The following is a 15,261-nucleotide window of genomic DNA, read 5'->3' as shown; positions in this document are numbered from 1 at the left end:
TCTATAAAAAATAGAAAAACCCTATTTTTTTCAATTTTCCCCACATTTCTATTTTTCATCATCCCCATACCTCCGACTTCCCCATTCTCATCCTCCATAACCCATTTGTTTTCTCATTAAAACACCATTCCCCAACCATTTCTCATCTCTTATCTCCTTCAATTGACCTAAAACAAAAAATTTCTTCTTCATAAAGCCCTATTTCAGAAAATTCCTATCAAATACCATGGATTTATGAAAATATTGTTATCAAAGGAAGGAGACGAGTTCACAAACAGGGGTTTCTCACTCAAGTAAGTACAATTTATCCATTTTCTTTGAATTTTCAATACTAAGTTGGTAGTTCTTGGATAAATTGTTGTGGAGCCCTTTGATGGATTTGTGCACAAAGCGAATTGTTAATGTGGTTATCGACTCTGTTCTTGTTTTTTTGATTTTGGGGGAAGTGAGAAAACAAGGGGTAGTTCTGCCCAATTTCTCTCAGAAAATTTGGAGATAGTTATCGTTTTTGTACTTGTGCGATGGGTCCTAAAAGAAATCCTCCAAGGGGTGCTTCTTCAAAGAAAACATCCTCATCTCGAGCCCAACAAACACCACCACCACCCACTGGTTTTAACACAGCAAAATTCAAAACAAAGGAGGTTGCGGAGTTGTTTTAAAAAATCAATTGGAAATCTGTTGTTCCGAAAAGGGGGATGGAGTATCAATTGGAACCATACCCAAATGAATCCCTCTATGAGTTAATCAGAGCTGAAATTACTCGTAGAAATTGGGGCATAGTTTGTAAGCAAATGCAAGTGGATAATGCTAATTACTCTTAACTGTATGAGTTTTATGCAAATTTCCCTAGTCAAGATGATGAGAAAAAAGTTTTTGTTCGAGGCAAGGAAGTGCCATCCAACATTACCTCGTTTAATACTTTGTTTCATCTTCCTACTATTCCAGCCACTAAAGATGAACACTGGCAGTTAGATCATTTTAGCAAGGTCAATTATGTTAAGGTGGCAGAAACATTGAGCATGTCAGGGGCTTGATTTCATTATCATGGTGGTGAGCCAAAGCATTTGTTTCCCTGACAGTTGAATCGCATCGCCCGTGCTTCGGCTTATTTTGTGAGTGCTCGTCTGTTGCCCAGCATCATGTATCTTCTATTGATTGGGACCGATGCATCTTGGTTTATGCTATCATGATGGGCAAAATAGTAGATGTGGGGACAAATAATCAGGAATGGCATTCGTAACATCAGTAAATTCAATACCATTGGTGGCTTGGCGCATGGCACGTTTATAACTCAGTTGTGTGAGACTTATGAAGTGCCAGTGTTTGATGGAGACATAATATGGAAGCCCATGAAACCTATCACTCTGTCTATGGTTCATGGTTTTCCTCCGGCCTCTCTTTAGCCTCCACAACCTGGCCAAGCCCCCAAAAGTCCACGAGGAGGAGAAGATGAGGAGATCGATCCTGTTGGTACAAATGCAACTGATGATGCAGGACCCAGTGGTAGTGCGTCCTTTTTGGCTATTGGGGGTCCAATTGATTACCATACTCAGGGCACGAATAATCGACTAGATTACATCATTCAACAAAATCAGTATATGATCCAATCACATCATGCTCAAAATAAACATTTCAATCAATATATGGAGCAATGCAGTGAGTATGAAACTCAACATGTGGATGCCCTAAATGCTCTAGTCAAACAGTGGTTGATGAGTGAGGCCGATCAAAATACCTTTATGTATCCACCACCATACATGCCTTACAACCCACCACCTCCGCCACTGCCATACTGATGTGGCGTGTCTCTTGAGGTAAGTTTTCTCTCCTTGGTTTTCAAGTCACATTAGGGACAATGTGAAATTATAGTTTGGGGGAGAGGCTTATTGCTTTTGCTTCGTTTTTGTTTTCCTTTTAGTTTAATGTTTTTATTTTAGTTTTGTCTTTAGTGTTGAAAAGTTAAGCCGATGAAATTTCTTTAATAATGTCCTTTGTCATCACTTATGAAATAGAGATTGTGTGAATAACCGTGTGCTTGGTTTGATCACTCTTTAGATTAATTTTAATGCTTCTTGGAAATTTTAATATGTTGGGTAAATGTGAGTAATTAGCGTATGTTATACATATTTTACTTGGGTATGAGGAATAGATTGTAAAATAGGATAGAACTTGCATTTCTTGTCTTTTGAGACGAAATCCTTGATGACATGTGTGTTGGAAATGATATAGGCAATTTTGTTGGAACGTTTAAGCCTTTCAAGCCTACTGATATTATTTTATCCTTAGTTTTCCCTTTGTGCCTTAACTTGTTTGATTGATTGTTTAACCACATTATTAAGCCAAAAATGTACCCATTATTATTTTCCCTTGTCCTTTGAATTATGCCATAAGCTTAGAAATAAGTTTTGGGGAAAGAATTGTAATTGGGTGAGATTGTTGATATGTGGATAAATGATGTATTTTAATGATTGAGAAAAATTTAAAAGTTCTTGAAACATCACTAATTTCTGTATTTCATTCAAAAATGAAAAAAAAGGTGATAAATAATAAAATAAAGCGATGTTGGAGCATTGTTTTGTGAGTTCTCAATTGTTGGAAAGTTGGTGAATTGGGGGATGGTTATTAAATGCAAGATGGTTGGTTTGATTGGTTTTTGATGTGCTTATGGTATAATGAAGCTTAAATGTATTTTCAACTACCGTTACCTAAGCCAAAATGTTATGAACCTTAAAAGTCCTGTTGATTCCAAAACATGTGTTGTTGACATTAGTGGAGAAAGGCAAGTGTGCAAGCATATTGAATATTGGTTAGTGGATTTTTGGTATGAGTGAGGCATGTATGATGCGTTCTAATTGTTCATTTTGTAATTTGCAAATCATATTCTAATTTCCAATTGAGGCATTCATGTTAATTGTTGGAGTGATTGGATTGAAATTCTGGTTGTAAAATGCAGTTGATATTTTATGAATGATGACAATGTGATGTGAATAATATGGAGGCTTAACTGTATGTTGGTGTGTTATGTTTTAAATTTAGTGTCAATCTTTACTCGAGGGCGAGTAAAGGTTAAGTTTTGAGGAATTTGTTGAGTCTAGTTTATGTCACAGTTAGGTGGTGTCTTAGGTAGTCTTTTATGTTGTTTTTATTTCATTTAGTGCAGTGTTACTCTTTTGTTTGTTTGTTTTTAAGTTTTAGCGAATAAAAAGGAAGATTTGAATCCTTGAAGGAAATTGGTTCAGAAAGTGAAGAAAAACCCAAGTTTCGGTGTTCTTTTCAATAAAGGATGGATTCCGGAATGATTAAAAGACATTGGTGAATTTTCGGGTTTAAAATTGCAAAAATTGAAGAATTCCTTAAGGGTCGCGGCTTGAGCAATTCGAAGCTGCGACCAGCCTCTTCACAGAAGCAGTGTGTAGAGTCCCAGAATGTTTACTTAGTTAGCTAGTTAGTAGTAGTTGTAGTATTTTAGATTTCGTGGATTTTGGTTCAAACTGGGACTTAGTTGGAAAATCCTAGCAACAGTTATGGATTTTATAAGTTTAACCTATAGTTTAAGAATATTAATTATAACATAAGGTTTGATTAATATTGCTGGTCCTTGCTATATTATTTATTATAACCTAAGGTTTAGATAGAGCCAATAGGAATACGACACTTGTCATAAGCATGATTATTAAGGAATTAAGTATTTTAATGATAAAATAAGGAACTATAAGCTTTAGTATTCACCAGAAACAGTTAGGGTCGTAGTTTGACTCAGTCAAAGTAGTTATCCCATTCAAATTATGCGGAAAAAGTGCAATTACGTGTTTAAAATATTCACGTATGCCGATATATCACAGCTAGGAGACGATATATCGCCTGACGAAGGATACAGAAAACATGTTGACGATGCATGAACGTATGAACGGAGGCTCAGGATTAGGGCAGAGCCAGTATATCGCCACATAGGGGCGATATATCACCCTTAGTAATATATATTTTTTATTTTAAAATTAACCCTTAACTACTTAGACCTACCTTTAAACATTTTGACCGAGTCTTCAGCCTCTTGTTGACGAATATTCAAATATTTTTCAATTATATTCATTATTTTTATTCAAATCAAAATGGGGTCAGTTTCACTCCTTACCTCTATAAATAAGACCTATTACCCAACCCTTCCCCTCACTCTTAAAGCTGTGATCAGAGACTCCAAGGTGCTAGTGATTCCATAGAGTGATAAACACTTGGGTTGGGAAAAAGCTTTACCATTCTTAAGCTTTATAAAATACTTGGGAAGTGAGGATTTTTGTATTTCGGTATTGATGTTAGACCAATCCATAAGGTTAACTAAGGTATTTCTATTCTCTAAGTCCAGTTCTTTAAACTACTTTAGTTTTTCTTTAGTTCCTTTTATTCAGATCCTAACATTTGATATTGGTTTTTGACTAGGTTTTTGAAACTTAAGGATCTTTCTTGGTAAGTTTCTTCTTGAAGGTTTAGTTCCCACATTTATTCTCTACTCTTTAGAAATTCTCACCATTCTTATTGTTGGTTTTAGGAGTGTTCCAAGTCCCGCATTTGTTCTCAAATATCCCGGTTTTAGTAAGGAAATAGGATAGATCTTGTATGTTTGTATGATATATTATGTTATATGTTATGTTATCTTATGTTGTATGTTAACATTATGTGTAGTATGTTTATAGACCTTGGGCATATGACTTGTCTAGCTATCAAGCCCCAATAATTTATGGGCATATGACTTGCTTGGCTAGCAAGCCCCACAAATCTATTGGGCATATGACTTGCCTAGTTAATAAGCCCCAAGTAGTATAATGGCCATTGTAGTATTATATGACATATGTTTATAGTATATGTGGTTATGATATAATTTATGTATATGTTTTATGTTGTTAGTAGTTTTCCTTGCTGGGCATTAGGCTCACTCCTTTACTTTTAGTTTGATGTAGGAAAATAGATAAAAAGGTGGAAGGATTCTTGGAAGCTTAGCATGTGTGTTGAGGTGAATGGAGTGGATGGGCTGCGTGTCGATTCGAGGACGGCGTTATTTTCTTTAGTCTCTTTAAATTACGCTTTTATGTATTTTCCGCATTTAGTTTTGTAAACAATTTTATTTAAAGTTATGTTTTATTTTTAAAACAACGAGCTCATTTATGTATTACAAATATCATTTTAAAGTTTTCAATAAAGTTATGAATTTTTCTCATGTATGTTCTCTTCAAAGTAGTAGTTATGTCTAGTAGGTTTAATGATCTAAGTCTTAAAAATAGTTGGGTCATTACAGTTGGTATCAGAGCAACGATCCATTTACATGAAATTCTCATTGATACACACGCTCAAGCTCCGAATACAACCGCCAATGTAAGTATTTATGTTTTAGTTATTATGTTTCTGGGTTTTAGCTAACGTTTTAGTCTTATGTTTTCAGTTAAAGATATGGATGGAGCTTTATCATATAACGATATCCAAGCTATTAAGGCCTTAAAAAGGATTAGAGAACCAAGAAATACAATAGGAATATTGGAAAGAATCACTCGAAGATTTCTTTTATTTCATAATCAAATAGTTCATCTCCAAACGACTAAGCAAATAATGATGAGAGCTACAGAACAATATATTTTAGTAATTAGGCTTTTTAAAGATTTTCCTTTTGTAATTGCTGCTTTGGAAGAAATATGGGAGACAATAGATGTTGAAGATGAAATACCAGTGGCGATGAGATATTATTTTCTCATAATTAGATTTACCTCTAAGATGGAATTCCAATTCACACAAGAACAAAAGAATAGAGTTTTTACGAATCTTCCCCGAGGAATTTTTTAGGCTCACGAAAATGATGATTATGAAGAGATAGATGATGACATGTTAGATGAAGGATCTGATATAGAAGATCCCGATTTTTAGAATAATTAGTTTCGTTATTTATTTTAATTTATTATTTTGCCTTTATGATTGAACTTAGTGAAAACTGTTTTTTCCAAATTAATATCATTGTTATTTTGATGACATGTATGAGTTTTATTTTTATTTTGCAATCATAATAAATAATAAATTTAATAAATAATGACTAAGTTCGGTGAGGGTGGATATAAATCAATGAACCAGGGTTCTATATTGAGAGTTAGGGGGCCATAGTAGTGGGAACGATTTTACTGATCCCAGCCCTCCCTTAGTATGGATAACTTTGGAACAACGATGAGTTTTGAGCCTGAGAATTAAGTCATATAGGATAATTAGAAACACACTTAGAAAATAATAAAGATGGCTTATTTTTCTAAGTTTAGAAACACACCCTAATTATAAAGAAGGATTATATAATTCTTTTCATAAGAATCATAATTAATAGGTCCGAGTTATGTTTGCTTAGATTAAGTTTTCGCTTTAGAGCCTATTAAGGTAAGTTCTAGCATGTTTTTCTCGATTGTTAGAACTCTGCTGAAGATGTCGGTTAGAAGATCTGCTCGCAACAATGTCAATGTCCCCAACATTGCTCTTGAGAGCAATGAAGCCCCTCCAGTTCGCAGAAGGGGAGTGCATTCTAATGCCAACCGAAATGCACTGCCGCCACCGGTTCACAACATTGCAAAAATTGCCAGGCTACGACAACAAGTTGAGGAATTACTGCAGCAACAATGATAACCGACTCAGCCTCAGCCGCAACCACAGCCTCAACAAATGGCCCCAGCACCCCAACAAGTTGGTCCATATTGGGGATGGCCAATGGCGAACTATGCGCCATACCCAGCTCAACACATGGAGTCAGTTTATGAGCGATTTCGTAAGCAACACTCTCCGAACATTGAAGGGACAAAAGACCCGTTCGAGGCGGAAGAATGGCTCAGTAATGTGGAGCCAATCCTGATGCACATGAACCTTAGTAACGCGAACCGCATATCTTGCGTTTCGTCTCTGCTCAAGAAAGATGCTAGAATATGGTGGGATTTAGTTCAGCAGACTCACAATGTCGCCACCATGACTTGGACCAGATTTGTGGAGCTGTTCCACAAAAAGTACTACAATTCGGCAGTCACCGCTTCAAGAGTCGAGGAGTTTGCTAGTCTGAAGCAGGGCAACTTGACGGTAGCAAAATATGCTCGACAGTTCGACAGATTAGCTAAGTTTGCACCAGAGTTGGTTCCAACTGACTTTTTGAGGGTGACCAAGTTCGTTAGAGGACTTCGGCCAAAGATTGAATTAGGGGTTAAGCTAGCCAACCCAGGAAATACTACTTATGCCGATGTTCTAGAAACGACAATAGAAGTAGAATGGCTTCAGGCGAACATTAGTAAAGAAGAGGCCAGTAAGCCCGAGCCTAAACATCAGAGTCAGCCTCAGAATTGTCGGAACAACAACAACAAAAATCAGTCCAGCAACAATAGTAATGGTTAGAAGAGACGGTATCCTAACAATAAGCAATCCGATAACAATAAAAAGGCACAGACAAACAATGGAGGTAATAGGCCGGGTTATGTAGAATACCCGTAATGTGCTAAATGCCAAAAGAAACATCCTGGTGAGTGCCGCGCAAACACCAAGGGATGCTACAACTGTAGTCAGGAAGGACACCGGAAGAGAGACTGTCCCCAACTCAAGCCAGAGGGGAAAAAGGAAGACAAGATGGTTCCTGCCAGGGTATTTGCCTTAATCCAAGGAGAAGCTGATGTTAGCAATAAAGTAGTTACAGGTCAGGTTTCTATCCTCCATAATATATGTTATGTATTATTTGATTTGGGAGCCACTCATTCGTATATCTCGTTAGGAATGATAAAGAAATTAGACAAACCTTGTGAAAAATTTAGAAGTAGGTTTGTAACCGAGTTACCTTCGGGCGAAGTAGTCCTATCATCACGGATAGTGCGAGGCATACTGATCAAGATAGAGGACATAGAATTAGAAGGAGACCTGATAGAACTGGAGATTAAAGACTTCGACGTGATACTTGGAATGGATTGGCTAGCAAGGCATGGCGCAACCATCGACTGCAAACGTAAGTGTAGAGTCCAAGAACTTTAATTAGCTAGTTAGATAGTAGTAGCAATAGTAATAGTTGTAGTATTTTTATGACTGTGGATTTTGGTTCAGACCGGGATTTAATTGGACACTCGTAGTAACACTTGTAGATTTTCTAAGTTTAACCTATAGTTTAAGAATATTAATTTTAACCTAAGGTTTGATTAATATGACTGATATTGATGGTAATATTTATTATATTATAAGGTTTAGATAGACCTAATAAGATAGTAACACTTGTCTTGTGTATGTTTAATGATAATTAAGTATTTTTTGAGGAATAAGTTTATTAAGATCTATATTTGAATATCCTAGGGTCTGCCAGCAGCTTTGAAATCGTTAGAGGACTTAGTCAAGGCTGTTTACTCAATTCAAATTAGGCTGAAAAAGTGTAATTTCGTGTTTAATATTTCAGCGTATGCCGATATATCGCAGCTATAGGGGGCGATATATCGCCATACGGGGATATGAAAAACACGTAACTTTGCACGACCACCTCGACGAGCCTCGGTCATATTAGCCCAGGCGATATATCGGCTCATTTGAAGGATTTTTGAATGTTTTTAAAACCGAGCTCATTTTAATCTTAAACCTCTTGATAAGTCCAGCATCTTTCTGACCGAGTCTTCAGCCTCTGCTGAACGATAATTCAAATATTTTTCAATTAAAAAGCCATTATTTTATTCAAGTTAAATGAAGATCTTTTCATTCTTGAACTCTATAAATAGGACCTAGTACCCAGCCATTTATTCATTCATCAAGCAAAGTTCAGAGTCTGCAAGCTGCTAGGTTATTTTAAGAGTGATAAACACTTGGGTTGGGGTTATAAGCTTTATCTTTTTAAGCTTAATAAACACACAAGAAGTAAGGTTCGTAGTATTTTTCGGTTCGAGGTGTAGTTCGGTTATAGAAGCATTCAAGGTATTCATTATTTTAGTTCAATTCTGTGTTATTCTTATAGTTTTCAACTCAAAATTCTAACTCTATTCTTTATTCTTGGTTAGGAAATCTAAGATCTTGAACGTAAGATTTTTGGTAAGTATATTCTCGATGGTATAGTTCGTCCATTCTTTTCATCCCTTTTTCTTTAGTATACTCACCTTTCTTTGATGGTTTTTAGGAGTGTTCCAAAGTCCCAATCCTGTTCTCATATCCCGGTATATTTGGTAAGGAAAATAGGATAGGATTGTATATGTTATGTTATATGTTATCTTATGATTATGTGTTATGTTATATGCTATATTATGTATGTTTGTAGACTTGGGCATATGACTTGTATAACTAACAAGCCCCAATAAATTTATGGGCATATGACTTGCTTAGCTAGCAAGCACAAATCTAATGGGCATATGACTTGTTTAGTTTACGAGCCCCAAGTAGTAATGGTCATTATAGTATATGTGACATATGTTTATGATATGTTTTAGTATATGTTGCGATATGAATTTTATGTATATGATTTATGTGTTAGAATTTTCTTGTTGGGCATTAGTCTCATTCCTTTATGTTTCTATGTGCAGGAAATTAGCTATGGCGGTGGAAAGGTTCTTGGCAGCTTGGGGGTTGTGTGTTGAGGCAGGATGGAATCAGTGGATTGAGCGTTCGATTCGAGGATGAAGTCGCTTCTTAGTCTTTTAAAAATTATGCTTTATATGTATTTTCCGCACTTTATTTTGTAATCCATTTATTTAAAGTTATGTTATGTTTTTATTTTAAAAACAATGGGATCCCATATCCTACTTTAAATTTTATGTAGTTTAACATTTTTCTTACAAGTTTTAATGAAGTTATGATTATTTCACTTGTGAGTTTTATTAAAGATTAGTGTCTATGTATAGTAGTTATTAATGGTCCAAAGTCTAGAGTAGTTGGGTCATTACAGTAAGCAAGTGATATTCGAGACTCCTGATGGTCAGAGACTATGCTTTATGGAAAAGGTTTAAGGTCTACGCACACCGCTTATTTCGTCACTTAAAGCTCAAAAGATGATAGAAAAAGGATGTCAAGCATTCTTAGCTAGCGTCACAAATGTGGTCAAGGAAACACCACTAAAAGTTGGAGATATTCATATTGTAAAGGAATTTCAAGAAGTATTTCATGTCGCCGACTCGGGAAATTGACTTCACAATCGAATTAGTACCGGGCACCGAGCCTATCTCCAAGGCACCATATCGGATGGCATCTACCGAACTCAAGGAGTTAAAGACGCAGCTACAAGAACTCCTAGACTTGGGTTTCATTAGACCAAGCCATTTGCCATGAGGAGCACCGACTCTATTTGTGAAGAAGAAGGATGGGAGTATGCGGATGTGCATAGATTACCCCGAGTTGAATAAGGTGACGATTAAGAACAATTATCCGCTACCCCGGATTGATGACTTGTTTTATAAATTCCAAGGAGTGACCGTGTTCTCAAAGATTGATCTACGCTCCAGGTATCATCAGATCACGGTATGGGAAGAAGACATTCCTAAGACAGCTTTTAGAACTCGTTATGGGGATTACGAGTTTCTAGTCATGTCTTTCGGTCTTACCAACGCTCCAGCCGCATTTATGGACTTAATGAATAGGGTCTTTAAGGACTACTTAGATCAATTCGTCGTGGTATTCATTGACAATATCTTAGTGTACTCAAAGGATAAAATCGAGCATGAGAAACATTTAAGGTTAATCTTGTTGCGACTAAAGGAGCATCAGCCTTACGCCAAGTTCAAGAAGTGCAAATTTTGGCTTTCACAAGTAGCATTTCTTGGCCACATAGTATCCAAGGACGGAATTGCTATAGACCCATTTAAAGTGGAAGCTGTGAAGGATTGGCCAAGACCAAAGAACGCGTCTAAAGTAAGAAGTTTTCTGGGACTAGCAGGCTATTATTGGAGGTTCATCGAAGGCTTTTCTATGATAGCCACTCGGCTCACCAACCCAACTCGGAAGCAGCAGAGGTTCAACTGGAATGATAAGTGTGAAGAGAGTTTCCAGTTGCTAAAGGATAAGCTATGCTCAGCACCAATACTTTGTGTACCGGCACCCAACAATAAGTTTGTAGTCTACTGTGATGCGTCGAAGCAAGGGTTGGGTTGTGTGCTGATGCAAAATGACAAGGTGATAGCCTACGCCTCAAGGCAGCTAAAGGAATACGAGCAATGCTATCCAACACATGATATGGAGTTGGCAGCAGTGGTCTTTGCGTTGAAAACTGGCGCCACTATATTTATGGAGAACGATGTGAGATTTATACGGACCACAAAAGCTTAAAGTATTTCTTCACTCAAAAGGAGCTCAACATGAGGCAGCGTAGGTGGTTAGAGCTAGTGAAGGATTATGACTATGAAATTCTATACCACATGGGAAAGGCAAAGGTAGTTGCTAATGGGCTAAGTAGAAAGAATTATGGAAGTCTAGCATCATTAGCTGGAATAGAAAAGCCGCTACAGTAGGAGTTGATCAATGCTGAAATAGAAGTAGTCGTTGGTAAACTGGCTAACTTGTCCATCCAGTCAAGTCTGTTAGAAGAAATACGGATTGGGCAAGGGCATGATGACACGTTAGTAGCACATTTGGATGCAGTTAAAGAAGGGAAGGCCACCAATTTCTCAATATCAAGTCAGGGGTTATTCAGATATAAGGATCGGGTATGCGTGCTGAATGATCAAGGGATTAAGATGAAGATTTTAGAAGAAGCACACAATACCCCATACTCAGTTCACCCAGGGTCGACCAAGATGACTCATGATCTTAAGGCAATGTATTGGTGGCCAGGAATGAAGAAGGATATAGCAGAGCATGTGTCTAAATGTTTGGTATGCCAGCAAGTGAAAGCAGAACATCAGTGGCCTGCAGGCTTATTACAACTACTTAGCATTCCAGAATGGAAATGGGACGATATAGCCATGGATTTTGTGACGGGACTTCCACGAACAAATAAACAACACGACTCGGCTTGGGTAGTAATAGATAGATTAACCAAGTTAGCTCATTTCCTGCTTGTCAAGACTTCATATACAGCAGAGCAATTTGCCGACATTTATGTCCAAGAAATAGTAAGATTGCATGGAATCCCTAAGACAATAGTGTCCGATAGAGGGTCGGTGTTTAAATCGAGATTTTGGGGAAGCTTGCAACAAGCTACGGGTACCAAGTTAGGTCTTAGTACAGTGTTTCATTCTTAAATAGATGGTCAGTCTGAGCGTACCATATAAACTTCAGAAGATATGTTGCGTGCTTGTGTACTTGATTTCAGAGGATCATGGAGTAAGTATTTGCCGTTGATAGAATTCTCCTACAACAATAGCTACCAGTCAATGATCGGGATGGCACCTTATGAGTTGCTTTATGGAAGGAGATGTCGATCTCCGTTACATTGGGATGAGGTAGGAGAAAGGCAACTACTTGGACCTGAAGCTGTTAGAGAAGCTCAAGATGCAGTGGCGCTGATTAGACAACGCATGCTCGCTGCACAGAGCCGTCAGAAAAGTTATGCGGATGCCAAGCGGCGTGATGTGGAATTCAAAGTTGGAGATCAAGTCTTCTTAAGGATATCTCCTATGAAAGGTGTGAAGCGGTTTGGGAAGAAAGGCAAGCTTAGTCCCAGGTTTATAGGTCCTTTTGAGATATTAGACAAAGTTTGAGCAGTTGCATATAGATTAGCCCTACCGCCAGCTCTAGCAGATAGTCACAATGTGTTCCACATCTCGATGCTGCATAGATAAGTGTCAGACCCATCTCACATCCTCAAGTATGATACGATAGCACAGAGAGATATATTAATCAAACTTGTCTTCACAAAGCGGTTGTTGTAGTGTAGTATGGGAGGTCGTGTCCACAGAGAGATATCTTAATCAAAAGGTGATTAGTAGAACTAAAGAACAAACAGTAATGAAATCGTTGGTGGTTTTTGAGAAAATTTTGAAAATAAAATTGGTTGAAAAATTCAATAACAAAAAGTGATAAGGTTTCAAGAATCACCTATATGTTTGGCTCATTTATTTGAGTTTTGATTCACACATAAAACGCAGTTAAATTGTTCACTTCCCAACAATTTAATTGGAAGATAAAACTTGAAGAACATATATTAATAAAATGTATTTGAGTAATAAAAACTCTCACCTTAAGATCATAGAAAATAATCTTATGAAAAATCTAAGAATGACAATATACCTCATTGGCAATAATGCAATAAAAGATTAACCATAAAATTATAATATCGATATATTTGTACTATTATATTCACATAGAAAAAGCATGACTATTTCTATATAATACTAAATAGTTAAATATATTGATATAGAGATGGAGAAAAATAGAAGAAATTATATTACTCAAATGTATGAACTTTAGGCACTTGGTGAATCATAACATAAATAAATTTTACCTCACATATAGGATCATCCTTTACCTTACCTAGGAAACTAGCCTAGAATGCTAGTCATTCTCATAATATTCTAAAGAGAAAATATGAGAAGAAATAGACAAAATGAGACTAAAATTTACTATAGTTTTTGCTAATGAAAAATTACACACCCAAATATATACAAGAGGTCCCCTTTATATAGCATTTTGTCATGCTAAAACTGTTCGGTGGGAAATGAAAAGCAAATTAATTAGAATTTATTTGCCTTTAATATACATAAAAGGAGATTTGGAAATTGGTTTTACAAATTCAATTCTATCAATTGTCTAATGTGAAAATGTGGTGTACTGCTTGAATTTCGTGCAAATCAATCATGTGATTGATGGTGAATTAAACATTGATCACACGTGAAGACCATATGCAATATCACCAATTCACACTAACTATTTGCAAAGCTCACAATGTAGAAATTGCTAGGTGGTGGACAAGGCTCTAATGCAATGGGTTGGGCTGTTCTTCATGGGCTTTCCTTTCTTTGAGCATCTCATTTAATTCCTTTGTAATTTTGCCACATTTTTCTACAAAATAAAACAAATTAATTAAAATCACATATTTTCATATCAAATAAATACTTTCTAATAGTTTCATGAAAATATATAATTAAAATGTAATTTATTTAGACATTTTTACTTGCAAAAGTGCATTTTCATGCACTAATCACAACCCCCAACCAGCTTATTGCTAGTCCCTAGCAATTCAAGCGGAGAAGAAAATTATCAAGCTGAATAATCAAGTCAAACCAATCAAAACTAGCCAAGCAATTTTAAAATATCATCAATATATCAGAAATTGTTATGTAGACTACTCAGTTGTAATTCCAGAGTTGTGTGTGTGTGCACCAAAGTATATCCATTTCTTACCACAAGCCAGAACACAAATAGTATCGAAAAATCTCAAAAGCATAAAGGTCTCAACTCCAATTTCCTCACAGGCATTGAAAGTATTTTTTAATGGGAGAGATGACACTCTTGGAGTTGGGATTGTAACAATTGACGCTCAAATGAGAGAAGACAAACTTTTTAGGACAAACAATTCGAACAAATATTGATCACAAGATAGACAAATCAAATAATTAGAATTCAAATGACAAACAACCTTTGGGATTTACACAAGAAACTCGAAGAATAAAGAGCCAACTAAAAGAAAATTATAAATATAGAAAAGAACACTTTTTTTTTTAAGAAACATATGATGTTTCTTTCATTCATTTTTTTTAATATGGAACAATTTTTTGTTTTGACAATAACATAAAAAGAAAACACAATAACGAAATGTTGCTCTTGTTCTATTATTATTATTTTTTTCTTTTTTCTTTATTATTATTTTTCTCTTTTTTTTTTTTACAAGAGGCAACACCTAAATACATGAACAAAAAGAAACATGAAAATAACATTACAACAAAGGCTCTTTTAAACATGAAATTATCCCTCCAGTACATGTCATGTTTTAAATTCCATAAATCTGATTTGACCAACTCAAATGATCAATAAAATTTCAAAAAGTCATTTTCTCAACTCTCACAACTCGCCAAAAAAAATGGAAAACTTTAAACTTGAAAATTTTCTCAACTATTTGTGTTAACAACCATCTTACCACATGTTTGGAAAGTGCATTAAAGAACTCAGGAAATCACTCCTTAATAGCTAAACATAGCAAAAACCAACTCAAACCACATATTTTTCAATCATGCTTAGAAAATTTTGAGAAAATTTGACTTAAGAATTCAACACAACAATGTAATTCTCCAAATGAAAGCTCACCAGAGCTCACCACCCCCAACCGAAAATCAGACAGTGTCCTCAATGTCAAAACAAATATGCAATGAAAAAGATAGGGAA

This window comes from Humulus lupulus, chromosome 4 (genome assembly GCF_963169125.1).
Source record: "Humulus lupulus chromosome 4, drHumLupu1.1, whole genome shotgun sequence".
Classification (NCBI taxonomy): Eukaryota; Viridiplantae; Streptophyta; class Magnoliopsida; order Rosales; family Cannabaceae; genus Humulus; species Humulus lupulus.
The sequence above is the reverse complement of the archived record's forward strand: the minus strand, read 5'-3'. Positions refer to the sequence as shown.